At 41.1% G+C, this 14,202-nt stretch overlaps 1 protein-coding gene across 13 annotated transcripts in view; it reads left to right on the top strand.

The window, feature by feature from the left end:
• The window catches only part of LOC136851618 (androgen-induced gene 1 protein-like), a 188,065-nt gene that overhangs the window by 50,132 nt on the left and 123,731 nt on the right, over positions 1-14,202 (top strand). The window lies entirely within an intron of this gene.

A 14,202-nucleotide genomic window follows, 5' to 3' on the forward strand; every position in this document is an offset into this window, starting at 1 on the left:
ATCAGTAGTAAAATACAGTATGGAATAGATTTTATGTTCCATAAATGCAGATAATGTCATTATTTTTGTAGGTTTAGTATTCAGAAAGGAGAGATTAGCCAAAAGTTTCAATATTTTAAAGAATTGTTGGGTCATTTTCTCACATAGCATTCATCTGTACTAGGGGAAAGCTTCCAACTCACTTTCTATAGTCTTGTTCAGTATTTCTATTAGGAGGACTGATCATATTAAAAATTTCTATAAAAGGCCTGGGAGGAAGGCTCTCCCAATAAAATAAGCTGTGTAACTATGAATATAAATTTCTTTTAAAGTTTGTATGTGCCCAAGAAATGTACAAACCTATTATTTTATTCATGCTGAATGCTACTCAGGTAAGAGAGATAGTAGTTTGACCCTTTCTTGCTGACTGCAAAATTTTCATAGATTTATTTTGCCTTAGAGCAGGCTTTATCTTGTTGAAGGTTCTCATGTATTCCCAGATGAAAGATTAAATTATGTGCTTGCAATAGTAGCTCTTCTGTTCACTTTCCAAATTGGAAATTCATAATGTAGGTAACATTCTTAGGCTTATTAGTCATACATCCATGTGGTGCCCAAATGATTCTTATTTTGGGAAAAGTATTTTATTTGTGAGGCAACTCATTGACAAGCTTCTTATGGTTGGGATTTGTGAACATGGTATACTTTACCTACAGCTCTAAAAGTTTAGTTAAAGGATTTTGACAAAGGAAAAATCTATTTCTGGAGAGGGGCCCGTGTCACCGGTGAAATAGTCCATTCAGCACTTATTTCTAGGTAATTCCGTTGCTAGATACCAGAGAAAGCTAAATGAAATGCTGGAGTTACTACCCCAGAGCGAGCTCCACTAGATGGAGTCGTGTATGGAAAAGGGTGAACTACAAAACACGGAACCCTGCCTATAGAGATTCCCAATGTCAAAAGTCCCAACGAGAGAGGTGCCGATACAAGCCCATGCACTACTCGCGGACTGTATACAAGGCAACACTAGCCGCATTCCATGTTAGCACCCACCTCACTAGAATGAAGTTTATCAAGGGAGGGAGAGAATGAAAAACAGGGGTGGGTCACCGGTGACACGGGCCCCTCTCCAGAAATAGATTTTCCTTTGTCAAAATCCTTTTTCTGGATCGGGGTCCCGTGTCACCCGTGAAATAGTAACAGAGAAATAAACATCATTCTTATGCTATTAAAGACTTAAATAGAAATGTTGAAAACTAGGAGAATTCTACCCTGAACATAAGTAAGGTCCTCTAAATTCATGTAATGAAAATAATGTAAGTGGTCACCGTCTAAGATCATGAGCTTAGAATAGCACCTGAATAGGCTTGTATTAAGAAAATACTTCCTGCCTAATAGCAGACCCAATGACAGTGGCCCCCCTTTTTTGAAGGAGAGGACCTGACAAAATTGCGAGGTCCTGTCTAAAAAAGCCTGCAAGGAGAAAACTGGACACAGAAACAGACCTTGTAAAAGGGGAGTACTTTCCAAGGTGACCACCGAAAATGAGGACCTTCAATTGTAGATAGAAAGTTAGGGTGAGGAATTCACAACACTACCCTGAAGAGGGGAAACCAAACTGATTGGTTCCGCTAGACAAACCAAACTGATTGGTTCCGCCAGACAGGGCAGACAGTACAGGAAAACTAACACTAGAAGCTAAGCTGATTAAAAATTTTGGGACTTCCTTAACAAGGAAAGATAAGAACAAGGTGATTGTTGGTTACCGGCTAACTCCGATACATTACTCAAAGACCAGGAAACCGAATGTGGACGGAGTACTGTTCTTAGATGAACACAGACCTTAGGGATGAAAGTTAAGGGCCTGTGAGTCTGGTTCCAACAAAACACTTTCCTCGAGGCCAATGCGGTCGCATCAGTACTATAGCTTCAAAACTATGTGAAGAGTGCTAGTTACTTAACTGCAGAACCATACTGCAGTAGAGTAGGATCCCTTAACTGATTTCAGGAAAACAGTAATAACAGGACCAATATCAGTTTCCTCCTCAACTGTAAGATTCACAAAGACCACAAAGCCAGGACATCAGAGTTTGAGGGGGCTGGCGCGAGCTGAGTTTATACCAGACGGGACAGCTTGATAGTTTGTGGCTGAATTGGGTTGCAAACAGACCTACTTCCAGGCCCAGGAAAAGGTCACAAGACTACCTGAATGATGCTCCGCCTAAGGACTATTCCGACACCAGGGGGGAGGCCCTGGATAGGGAAAAAGCAGTGACCTTTTGGACCCCTACGAGAAGGGTGGTAGACAGAGGCACCTGCGTCTGTTGGTTATGGAGAAGAATGAACCATAACCTGAACGGAGCAATTCGAGTCCAAAACCACCTGTTTACGCAGCGCACTATTGCTGTTTTGTTCAGAACCAGCCTAAAAGGAAACCTCTTGGGGGAGTTTCCAAGGACAGGAAGACTGTCACAGCCCTCCAAAGCGTTGATATGGAACTGTCGGAACGTGACCGACTAAGTACCATGTACCCATTGGGCCAAAAATAACCACCTCACCCGCCAGAGAGGTGACGGTGTGGAATACTGAGGCCGGAGGGGAAAGCTGGAGAGGAACTGACTTCGTAAGCACTTGACAGTTGTGCAAGGCCGGAGGCCACTATTCAAGTAGGAGGAATCAAGGAGACACGTCCCTGACTCCACCATACCTCTCGGTCATAAACTCCAGCTTTGACTTCAGAAGGAGAACCGTCACTGAAGCAAACTGGAGAAAACCAGGACCTTTTCTTGGGCACAGGGAGAGGTATGCTTGAGATGATGAAATGATAAGATGCCCTTGCTATCTCTTTCCACTTCCACTGGATTCATAACTACGGAAGGCTACCCTCCTGAATCAGGTGGGATTCCTTCCTGGTTACTTAGAAGCCCAAAGACTAGAAACCGATTATAATGACCGGCGCCTCAGGCAATTCCCGACGCTGGGTGCCCAAATGAGCCAGGCAACTAGATATGCAGCTAGCATAGCCTCCTAATACCGGAGCTGTTGAACTACGGTATTGTTCAAACTGGCGAAGACTCTGGAGCCGCATTGAGGAGGGCATGAACCTGAAGGGGTACGCCTGCTCCCGAGTCTGAATCCCAAGAAGGGATAGGACCTTTCTGCAACCAAGATGTGAAAGGAAGCATTGGAAAGGTCTATAGAGGTGGTTACGGCTCCACGGCGCAGTAGGATCCGAACCCACAAGACTGTAAGCAACCGAGACTTGCCGCATGAAAAGGAAAACAAACGGGACACGCCCGAAAAAATTTTCCAGTGGAAGGGAACTTCCTTGGCAGACTGAAAAAGCCTGACAGGCCATTCGCAAAGACCCCAGAACTCTGGCCGGAGGCTGATTGAACCTGATTGGGAACAACAGTCCAGCTCCACCCCGGGCCCTGATAACTATACTCTGGGCCCAGGAACTGAAGTTCCAGTGGCCCCTAAAATGGTACAGCCTCCCACCCATATGAGAAATACTACAGGGAGGAGGCTTGATTGCCTCCCCTGAAGCGTAAGCCTTCCCAATTTCTCGGAGAGGAGTAGGATGCATCCCTGCTCCTATGATAACCCCGAGGGTCAGAGCCTCTTGCCAAATGTCTAGTGAAAATTTTTTTCCTTAGGTTTTCGTATGAAGCAAAGAAAACCCCGGCGGCATTGCTATCTCTTTCCCGTGGGGAGGCAGAGACACACGGGGCGTTACAAGGGGCTGATGTGTTGGCTGAACCCGCACACATCGAGGTGGAGGCTGGGAGTGAGAGCTGACGGCTGTCTAGGGGCAGAGACCTGAAGAGCCTGCACCACCGCCTGAGCAGGGGGGCTCTTGAACTACATGAACTTCTTGCCGGACTTAGGGCAGGTCCCAGCAAGATCAGACCGTTTCTGCTCGTAGGGTAGACACCCATGAGAACGGAGGCTCTGGGTAACAATAGTAGCCCCAGATGGGCGAACAACGCCCACCTGGGAAAAGATTAATTCTCCAGGTGAAACTGTTCATAAGATTTTTTCAGCTCAAGGCGGAACGGGCAAGCCTGACTTACACCTTGCTGTTTCAGCTTCCGAAAATTGACTCGAAGCTTAGGAGCTGTACGCTGAATAAATTAGAAGCGTAGTCCAGGGTTAGAAGATTCACTGTGAATGTATCTGTGATATCTGTCTCCCGGAAATGCCTCAGCGATTATTTTCAAAACAAGCCTGTTGATAAGAGGGCTACATTCGGAGCACAAGGGGTAAGAAACAGGGCTCTCCAAGAGAGCACGGTAAGACCCCACAGCTGGCGTGAACTTGGAATTCTCCGCCTGCCACTCCGTTAGAGTCCTCAGGGAGACGATGTGTCCAGCCCTTAGCTGAGGGCTCACTTATGGATCCTGCCAGACAGATGCCATGCTCCCTCTGACAGTCTGGTAAAACCCGGATAAGAGGATACCAGACCGGAAGGGAAGAAATGCCCTTCCACCAACCTCCGTGTGCCCACACCCCTGACAGGAGGGTGCCTTCATGCTGGGAAGCATAAAGGGAAGGCACCAAGATTCCCCCAGACTGGAGGGGAAAGAGGTGGAGATGTCCGAACGATAGAATTCCAGAACGGAGCAGGACTTAACAGGTGATCCATTGACAATGAGTCTTGAGATTAATCTCTTGGGATTTAAGCTCCTGGGAAAGGGAAGGCATGGACCATGACGTAGATAGTTAGTTAATAGGTTGACAATGACCTCATAACGAAATCTCCTTATAAGGAGACCCGTAAAAGAGTTTTCAACAAAGGAAGGAGGGGGTAACCGCCTTGCTTTGCTTGGGCCGTGTCCCTTTCCAGAAGACGAGGCCAAACTCAGTAGATGGCACCGGATTAGAGATCCGAGACGTCCTGAGGGGGCCCCGAGCGGGTCTTCTTGGTTTAAAAAAGGTTCTTTTTTTTTTTTTTTACTGACTTCACCTTAGGGACGGTAGACCAGGAACAGTCGAAAAGGGATGAGAAGGTAACGAATCCCCTAAAGGAAAAGTTTGCCTCACCTAATTCGAGCTAAGCGGAAAAGGTTTGTCTCAATTATTCCACCTACTTATCGCTCCGGGACGATGTTCACAGGTCCGAGAACGAGACAGAAGGCCGCAACGTCTTCAGAAAACTCTCCGTAACCAATTAACTTGAAGCGAAGAGTTACGAGACTTCTGCGCCGCCTCCAGGAGGGGGAAAATTAGAACCCCAGACACCGGAGGAACAACTATCAATAATTTATATAAGACGGAGTTTGGCGAAGGAAAAACCGATAGGTGTATATGAAACCTACCAATTTACCGAGAATCTCGCCCGGAAACGGAGTTTGGCGGAGGAAATCGATAGGCGTATATGAAACCTACCGATCCACCGAGAATCTCGCCGGAGAGAGCCCAAACACCGAAAGATTAACTATTAATAAGCCACAAGAGGCGGAGAACCGATAGGTTTATATGAAACCTACCGATTAACGAGAATCCCGCCCGGAGACGGAGTTCGAAAGAGCGACTATTAATAAGCCACATGAGGCGGAGCTTGACGGAGGTAAAACCGACAGGTATATATGAAACCTACGGATTCATCAGGTAGCCTGCTTGGGAGAGCATAGCGTACAACGCAACCTGCCGGGTGCCAAACGACTAATAATAAGCCAAAGGAGGCGGCGTTTGGCGATATAAAACCGACTGGTGTAAATAAAACCTACGGATTCATCAAGTAGCCTGCTCGGAGAGAGCATAGCGTACTTTACAACCTTCCGAGTCAAGAATAAGTCACATGAGGCGGAGTTTGGCGGAGACGAAACCGACAGGTATATATGAAACCTACGGGTTCATCAAGAAGCCTGCTCGAGGAGAGCATAGCGTACTTCATAACCTTCCGTGCAAACTATAAATCCAAAACAGACTGCGCACCGAATGGGAGCTATAGACTCCGTGACCGCTGGTTTGTTGTAGGATAGCGGAGCATTCCTGCACTTGACAAAACCAGTCGAAAACGTATGAGAAAAAGGCATGCTGGAACGGATGCCGGAGCAGAGTACCGTAGCAGCCAAAGCCTAGTCAGACCAGGAAAACCCCCGGAGAAAACCGGAGAGAAAACCGGGCTAACAGGACAAAACTCATAGACATAAAAACAGAGTCAACGGAACATTCCAGCGATCATGTTTGAACAAAATGTGGGAAGGTTATGAACTGTTCGAAGTGGGCGCACTCAGCCAAGAGAGGAAAACCCCGGAGGAGGATATCCTGAACGGCGATAGCGGTGGGGGGAATAAACGCCACCGCTAAACACTAAAACCGCCGTAGCAGTAAGCAAGGAGAGCGCCAACAAGATAACGAAACACCGAACAGGTAGTAGCAAAAGGAGGGGGAACGCCGAAAGTAAATAAAGCGGAAGACAGTTAGGTGGAGAACGCTAACTGGCCTCGTATGAGATCCCAACAGTGAGGTGCGAACGTGTAGGAAGCACCACGAAGGGAAATAGTCGACGTAAAAGGAAGGGGGAAGGATAGGCCAGGAGGTTGGTAACCCAAAGCAGCGACCAGGGGTGGGACAGCACTCCCCGGGCGCCCAGAGATTCTCATAGATCCCCTCGCTATGTAAGCTGTGTCGCACGACAAGAGCGAGAGAAAAGAGAGGAAGGCAAAACCTCTACGGCCAGGAGAGCAATGAAAGATAAAGGGAGTGTGAACAGGAGTGGGGAGAGCACTCCTGGTCACCTCCAGGTCCAGGTGGAGTGCCAACTCAGACACCGAAGGACAATCAATCAATGCAGAGGGAGGGGATTTAGGCTACGACATAAAATAAGGATAATTGCTCTCAAGCCTTGGAAAGTTAACAAACTTGAAAACAAACCAAGGGGGAGAGAGAGAGCAAAGGATAAAAGGGAGAGAAGGGGACTCTCAAACCACAAAATAACATATATATAGTCGGTAAAAGAAGTGTGAACAGGAGTGGGGAGAGCACTCCTGGTCACCATTGGTAAGCAACCCAAAGAAGGATTGAACTAGGATAGGCTACGCAGGTAAACCCTCGCTATTCCAGCTTAACTTATTAGGAACATTAGCCTAAGTGAAAAGCCGAAACAGGGAGAGGGTGGACGAGGCAATATATCCAAGTCAAAACCAAACAAAGGAAGCACCAGACATAAAACACACATGTACAGAACGAGATCACCGACATGAAACTCATACGTACAGATCGAGATCGTCCCCCGCTTAAACGAATTTTTCCCGAAGGGAAAAAGTGTTACAGCCAACCCCTAGGCTAACCTAACTGAGGCGATGTAAAGGAAGGAAGCCTAGGAGAGGGGTAAAGGCTACAAATAACTCAAAAAAAAAATCATAATAAAACAAAAATTGTCTGTAAGGTACATGTAGGAGGATAGGCAGGCCCAACACGACATGGACGTGAAGGGACATGACCGACTCCAGTTAAATGAAAGTATCCTAAAATTCAAAAGCATCCAAGCACAAGGTCAAAAATTAAATGTAACAATGAAAATCATGTTCCCATACACTTAGAGAAGTGAGTCTAAAACAAGGCAAAATAAAGCCAAAATAAGAGCGAATAGGCCCGAGGGGAACCACGTAGCCTAAACAGCAAGACAGCACTTGATCAGGAAGGGAACACAAAATTCACAAAATAAACAAAATTATGAAAACAAAGTAAAAACCGTAACAGTACCAATGAAAATAAGATCCCCAAAGGCTAAGAGAAGTGAGTGACAAAAATAAAGCATAATGAGGCCATGATAATAAGCGAATGGGCTCGAGGGGGAAGCTCGAGCCTAAACGCTCAACAACATTTCTCGTATTGACAGCTAACGATAAAAGCGAATGGGCCCGAGGGTAGCTCGTAGCCTAAACGCTAAACATCACTCCCGTAAAGAAGCCATGATAAAAGGCGAATGGGCCCAGTGGGTAGCTCGTAGCCTAAACGCTAAACATCACTACCATAATAAAATCACTCTCAAATGAAGTCATGAAAAAGCGAATGGGCCCAGGGGTAGCTCAGAGCCTAAACGCTAAACTGCACTTCTCGTAGTAAATGGGTACAGAACAAACAAAATTAATCAAACCCACTAAAGATAGGGATCATTAATGGTAAAACATCCCAAATAAAAAGGGATACAAATAAAAACACAAAACAAATATGCCGAGCCAAGACCAAGAGAGGTCAAGAGACTGACGTGAGAGGAGATCGAGACGATGTTATAAATTCCTTTAATTATTAAACTAAAGGAAAATAAGAAGCCTCAATCGCCTAAAAACAACAAAACACTGGTACTCAAGTAATTGAAGAAGAACCTTGCGAGGATGCCATAAAAATCCAAAATAGAGCACAAAAATAAGGATCACAACGAAATTACGTGTGAACGAAAAAAACGTGCTAAAATGGAATGCGGCTAGTGTTGCCTTGTATACAGTCCAGTAGTAGTGCATGGGCTTGTATCGGCACCTCTCTCGTTGGGACTTTTGACATTGGGAATCTCTATAGGATAAGGTTCCGTGTTTTTGTAGTTCACCCTTTTCCATACACGACTCCATCTAGTGGAGCTCGCTCTGGGGGTAGTAACTCCAGCATTTCATTTAGCTTTCTCTGGTATCTAGCAACGGAATTACCTAGAAATAAGTGCTGAATGGACTATTTCACCGGGTGACACGGGACCCCGATCCAGAAATAATGCTAGGAATCATCTGTCTCTTAAAAAGTAACTCATTTGAATCTGGTTGTAAAACAAGATGTATATATGAATTAGGGTGTTCATGTCCCATTTACCCCCTCGATGTGGGACCACCTTGACGTGGTAAAAGTAAGTATATCTTAGTTTAACCAGACCACTGAGCTGATTAACAGCTCTCCTAGGGCTGGCCCGAAGGATTAGATTTATTTTTACGTGGCTAAGAACCAATTGGTTACCTAGCAACGGGACCTACAGCTTATTGTGGAATCCGAACCACATTAACCTTGACGTGGTGAGGGGGCTCTTGAACTCCAGAAATTTGTTCCCTGGTTTGAGTCCAAGAGTGTCATATATTATTACATATTTCTTGGGACTGATTTTGTGGAATTTTCCACTTTTGCTAAAATTTATTGGGCTTGTTAAATAGGAAAAGATATCATAGCTGGGATTGGGTTTATATCTGAAGCTAAATAGGCACCACAAGAAAAACCAAGAATGAAACTAATGAACACAAAGATACACTTGGTTGTAGTAAATGCTTTGTAGTAATGTGCCACAGAAGTAAAACTATAACTAAAGAAAGCCTAACCAACACCATAAGAAATTTCATGAGGTATAGGAATAATGTTCGGACCTGAGAGATATCGGTTTGATATTTCAAGGGCGGAACTATTCTGTGGAGCTGGGCCATGGATTCCTGGGAGGTCTGGCTCTGGAGATAACTCTCGGCATTCTATCTGGTTTGCCCATAGTACGATTAGGGTGGGGATGATTGAATTCTTGTAATACTCTCGGTCCTAGCAAGCAGGTTTGGCTTACACTTGGGCCACTCTAATTCTATTGTGCCATCCCTTGTGGAATAGGGCAGGGGGTGGATATTTGGGAGTCAGCTCTCACTTGTGTCATTAGGCTAATGATATCTTTTTAAAGTTTTCAGGTTTATTATTTTTTTATTCAGTCTTTATGAATATTAAAAATAAAGAGTTGAGTATCCCTGGGCCCTCTGATGATACTGTTTTGGCACAGATGATGACCTCTGCACCCATCTTGGAGATTGAAAATTTTCCAAATGTTGATGACCCATGCGAGAAAAAGGATATCCATGTAAAAAAAGGACCTAGTATTGTTACAATGGAACCATTCCCCTTTGAGCCAGATGTTTCTGTGCCTGTGTCCCCATCAAAAAAGGGAACAAAAAATCATTCAAACTTTTGAACTATGGGCCCTTTGGAACCCAAAAGAAGAAATAAAAGAAAATATAGACCTGACTCAACCTTGATTCACTTTGATTCCCTCTTTTGAGAATCAAACTGGTCAAGGTTTTTGAATTTACAAGCTGACCAAGATATATCCTTATTAAAATTGGAAAATTACTTGTGGAACCGATGCCCATCACAAGAAATGAGCATAAGACAAATAAAAAAAAGGGAATGGTTGGTTGGAACAACAACCAAAATCCAGCCAGAAAATTATCAAAACATTAAAAATATAGAGAACATAAATATAAGCATTACAAGGCATGATACCATGAATAGTGTACAAGGCACAGCAATATTGCCAAATCTAGAAGAAATACAAAACAAATCAATGTTTTTAGATTCATTACAGAATGATACAACAAAGTTGACAACTGTGAAATATATGGGGTCCCAAGCAGGAAAGACAGAAATAAATCAATCAAAATAGCAAAAATAAAAAGTGGCCAAACCCTGCCCTTGAAAATTAAAGTACTGGGATTAAATAGGGAACTAAGACCTTATGTTCTCAAACCCATGCAATGCAAGAACTGTTGTAAATATGGCCATACAGCCATTAAATGCAGAAATTTTCCCAGATGTGCGTATTGCAGTTTGCAAGAACATAAAACGCTGGGAATGTAGCCAACCAAAATGCAAAAATTGTGGCCTAGAACATCATGCCCGATCTAAAACGTGTGTTCTATATGTACAATACTGAACTTCAATTACTACAAGAATGAACTGGAATGTCGATCAGGGAAGCAAAGTTAGAACTAAAAGTGAGAGGATTGAATGACCCAGCTAAGAAATTTAGGTATGCAGATACTTCAAAATCAAATAATACCCGAACTGAAGTAAATGACAATAGAAATAAAGAAATACCACTAAAAAAAATACGTGATCAAAAGAACTCTTCTTTGAAGATTTCATACAACAGTGACATTATTACAATGGACAATAGATTTACCTCCTTACCAGAAATAGATATGAATATTGACATAGAGAAAGACGAAGAAGATGACATAGACAAAGACGAAGAAAAATTAAAATCACAAGAATGTGATAAAACAGATAACAACTCGGAAGATGCAACTAGATAAGACCCCACCAAATTCCACCAAACAGAGCTGTAAAAAGATAAGTAACCCACCAGTCTTACCAAAAGCTAAAGTTCAGAAACAGAACACAAAATAAAACATTCCACTAGGTCCCATAGCAACAATAATACCTCTAGGAGCAGAATCGCAAAATTCAGATGAAATGGAAAACCCAAATATAGATAACTACAATGAAAGCAAAGAAATTCACCCATCACCAACTATAGGCACCACAAGAAAAACCAAGAAGCAAACTAATGAACATGAAGATGCATGTGGTTGTAGTAAATGCTTTGTAGCAATGTGCCACAAAAGTAAAACTATAACTAAAGAAAGCCTAACCAACACCATAAGAAATTTCATGAGGTATAGGAATAAGGAAAAAACAAACTTCAAATCTCATGAAGAAGGTTGCATGTCTATTGAACATTTAGAATAGTACTGTAATGATAGCTAGGAGAATATTAGTTAGGAATAGCATAATTATAAAAGAGAGAAAAAGAAATGAGAGGGAACCATTAATAGACAAATGATAGATAGAGAAGCAGAGAGGGAAGCACCGAGAGCCTTAGAGGAATTAGGTCGAGAGCCTCACCAGTTGTGGGTTGAGAAGAAAGGCTCATACTTCAATTCACTTAACTTGTATAAATACTGTATATTTTATTAGTGTGTTAATGAAGTAAGAAAACTGCACTGTCTTCCTAAGCCTCCTGGGACTCAAACAACTAACAACAAACAAAGCTAGAAACGATAAAACAACAATAAAATAATAAAAAGGAAAGACCACATGACATTACAAAGAAAAACATATCAATGTTGTGGATATTCTAAAAAAAATCAAAATGGGAAAAATTAAATCAAGATAGTAAAAATGTAACAGTTAACGAAAGTCAAATTAAAACTACAAAAAAAATGAATCAAGACCTACAAAAATACAAATTAACTTATAAAAATTTTTTAAAAATATCGGCTTAAATAATTTAGAGTAATTTGACCACTCTCATATTACACCATTCAATCATTATATAATTCAGTGGAATATAAATGGATTATTAACGAGAATGCACTTAGGAGAAGTCCAACGACTTATAAGTGAATACGAACCAATGATTATATGTATATGTATACAGCACGTAGGAAAACTTCTTCCAGATATAGGTAAATATCTATTAGCCACAACATGAAAGGGAAATGAAAATAATTTAGGAACAGCAATATATGTCCATAATAAAATGATATATGACAAGAGTACATATAGATTACACTAAATTACAAATTTCAGCTATAACAGTGAAAATAGAAAATGATATGTTTGATATTAAGTTATACAACCAGCCTAATAAAAAGTATGATTTAAACATATTACAGAAAATAATTTAAGATTTGAAGAATCCCATATTAATTGTAAGAGATTTGAATACACATAATCCAGTATGGGACTATAACAATATTACACCGGATAAAGATAGAGAAAAAATAGAAAACTTGATGAATACTAATAATCTCTGTTGTCTGAATGACAACGAAGTAAATACGAATTGTTCCAAAACCCATGGAACATTTTCCTCAATAGATGTCACCCTTTGTTCAACAAATATAGCTGAAAAATTAGATTGGAATACTTGTGATGACTCCTACTCAAGTGAGCATTTTCCAGTGATAATATCCTTATTAATTAATAAACCGAAACCATACTTTCCACATTATAGCATGCAAAAAGCAGATTGGGACATTTTTAACTTGCGTTCCAGAAATATACCGCCATATTGAGAAATCACAATGAGACAAACGAATTCTTTGTATCTTTCATTAAAAAGGCAGCAAACAAAGCTATTCCTCATTGAAAACCCATAATAAAAAACATAAAGTCCCCTGGTGGTCAGATGGTCTATCTGAATTAGTATGAGAAAAACACTCTCTAGCAAGAAGTTTAGATACTCTAAACAGAAGATTCAATAAGATAAATAAATCAAAACCATTTTTGGAAGAAAATATATTAACAATTACAATTGTACTATTAGAAATAGATGCATTAAAACCTTTATATAACAAAATATCAGCTAAATTTAGAAAGGAAGCCATAAAAGGAAAAATAATATCTTGGAGGTCCTATGTATCAGAAATAAGAAGTGAAACATCCATTCAAAAAGTATGGGAGAAATTTCAAAAAATAAATGAAACAAATGTTAGACCACCCAGACAAGCTATATTAGATAATGGAAAACAAATTTCAGATCTCTTCAAAATTAGTAACATACTTGGGGAAACTTTTGCCAAAATAAGAAGTGACCAAAATTTGGACAAACATTTAAAAAAAATGAAGAATAAAGCAGAATCAATAATACTTAATTTTGAGACTAAGGAAGATATATATTGTAATAAGAAATTCAATATTGAAGAGTTGGAATATCCTCTCATGAACAGCAATAACTCTGCTCATAGAGGTGATGATATTTGCTGTGAAATGATTTGCCCCCTAGCACCTGTAGCAAAATCATGCTTATTAAAACTTTATAATCATTAGGACTCAGAAACTTGTTTCCAGATGAGTGGCAAAATGCCATAGTAATTCCTATACTGAAACCTGGAAGAGATCCTAATAATGTGAAAAATTATAGATCAATCTTTTTAACAAGTTGTCTATGCAAGTTGTTGGAGAAAATGGTAAATGCACGACTTACATGGCACATACGTGGGAATTAAATTTTAACTCCTTCCTAGTTTGGTTCACAACATAATCAATCTACATTAGATTCTCTATCTAATTTGGAAGACCACATACATAGAGGATTTAAAAGAAAGCAAATTACAGTAACTGTCTTTTTTGACATCCAAAAGGCATACAACACTGTAGGAGGTATGCAATATTAAAATCATTGCATAACAATAACATAATGGCCATCTTCCTAAGTTTATTAAAAACTGAAAATCAGAAACCATAATATACCAATTAGCCCAGCTGCAAAATTTTTATGATTAATTTTTGATGCATACCTGAATTGGGAAGCCCATATAACTTACATAAAATCAAAATGCAAAAGAGCGCTAAGTCTAATTAAAAAACTACCCCACACAAATTGGGGAGCTGATAGACATAGTCTTACCATACTGTATAAAGCAACAGTTTTATGAGTCATTGACTACAGAATTGAAATATATGGTTCAGCATCAGAAG

This window comes from Macrobrachium rosenbergii, chromosome 23 (genome assembly GCF_040412425.1).
Source record: "Macrobrachium rosenbergii isolate ZJJX-2024 chromosome 23, ASM4041242v1, whole genome shotgun sequence".
Classification (NCBI taxonomy): Eukaryota; Metazoa; Arthropoda; class Malacostraca; order Decapoda; family Palaemonidae; genus Macrobrachium; species Macrobrachium rosenbergii.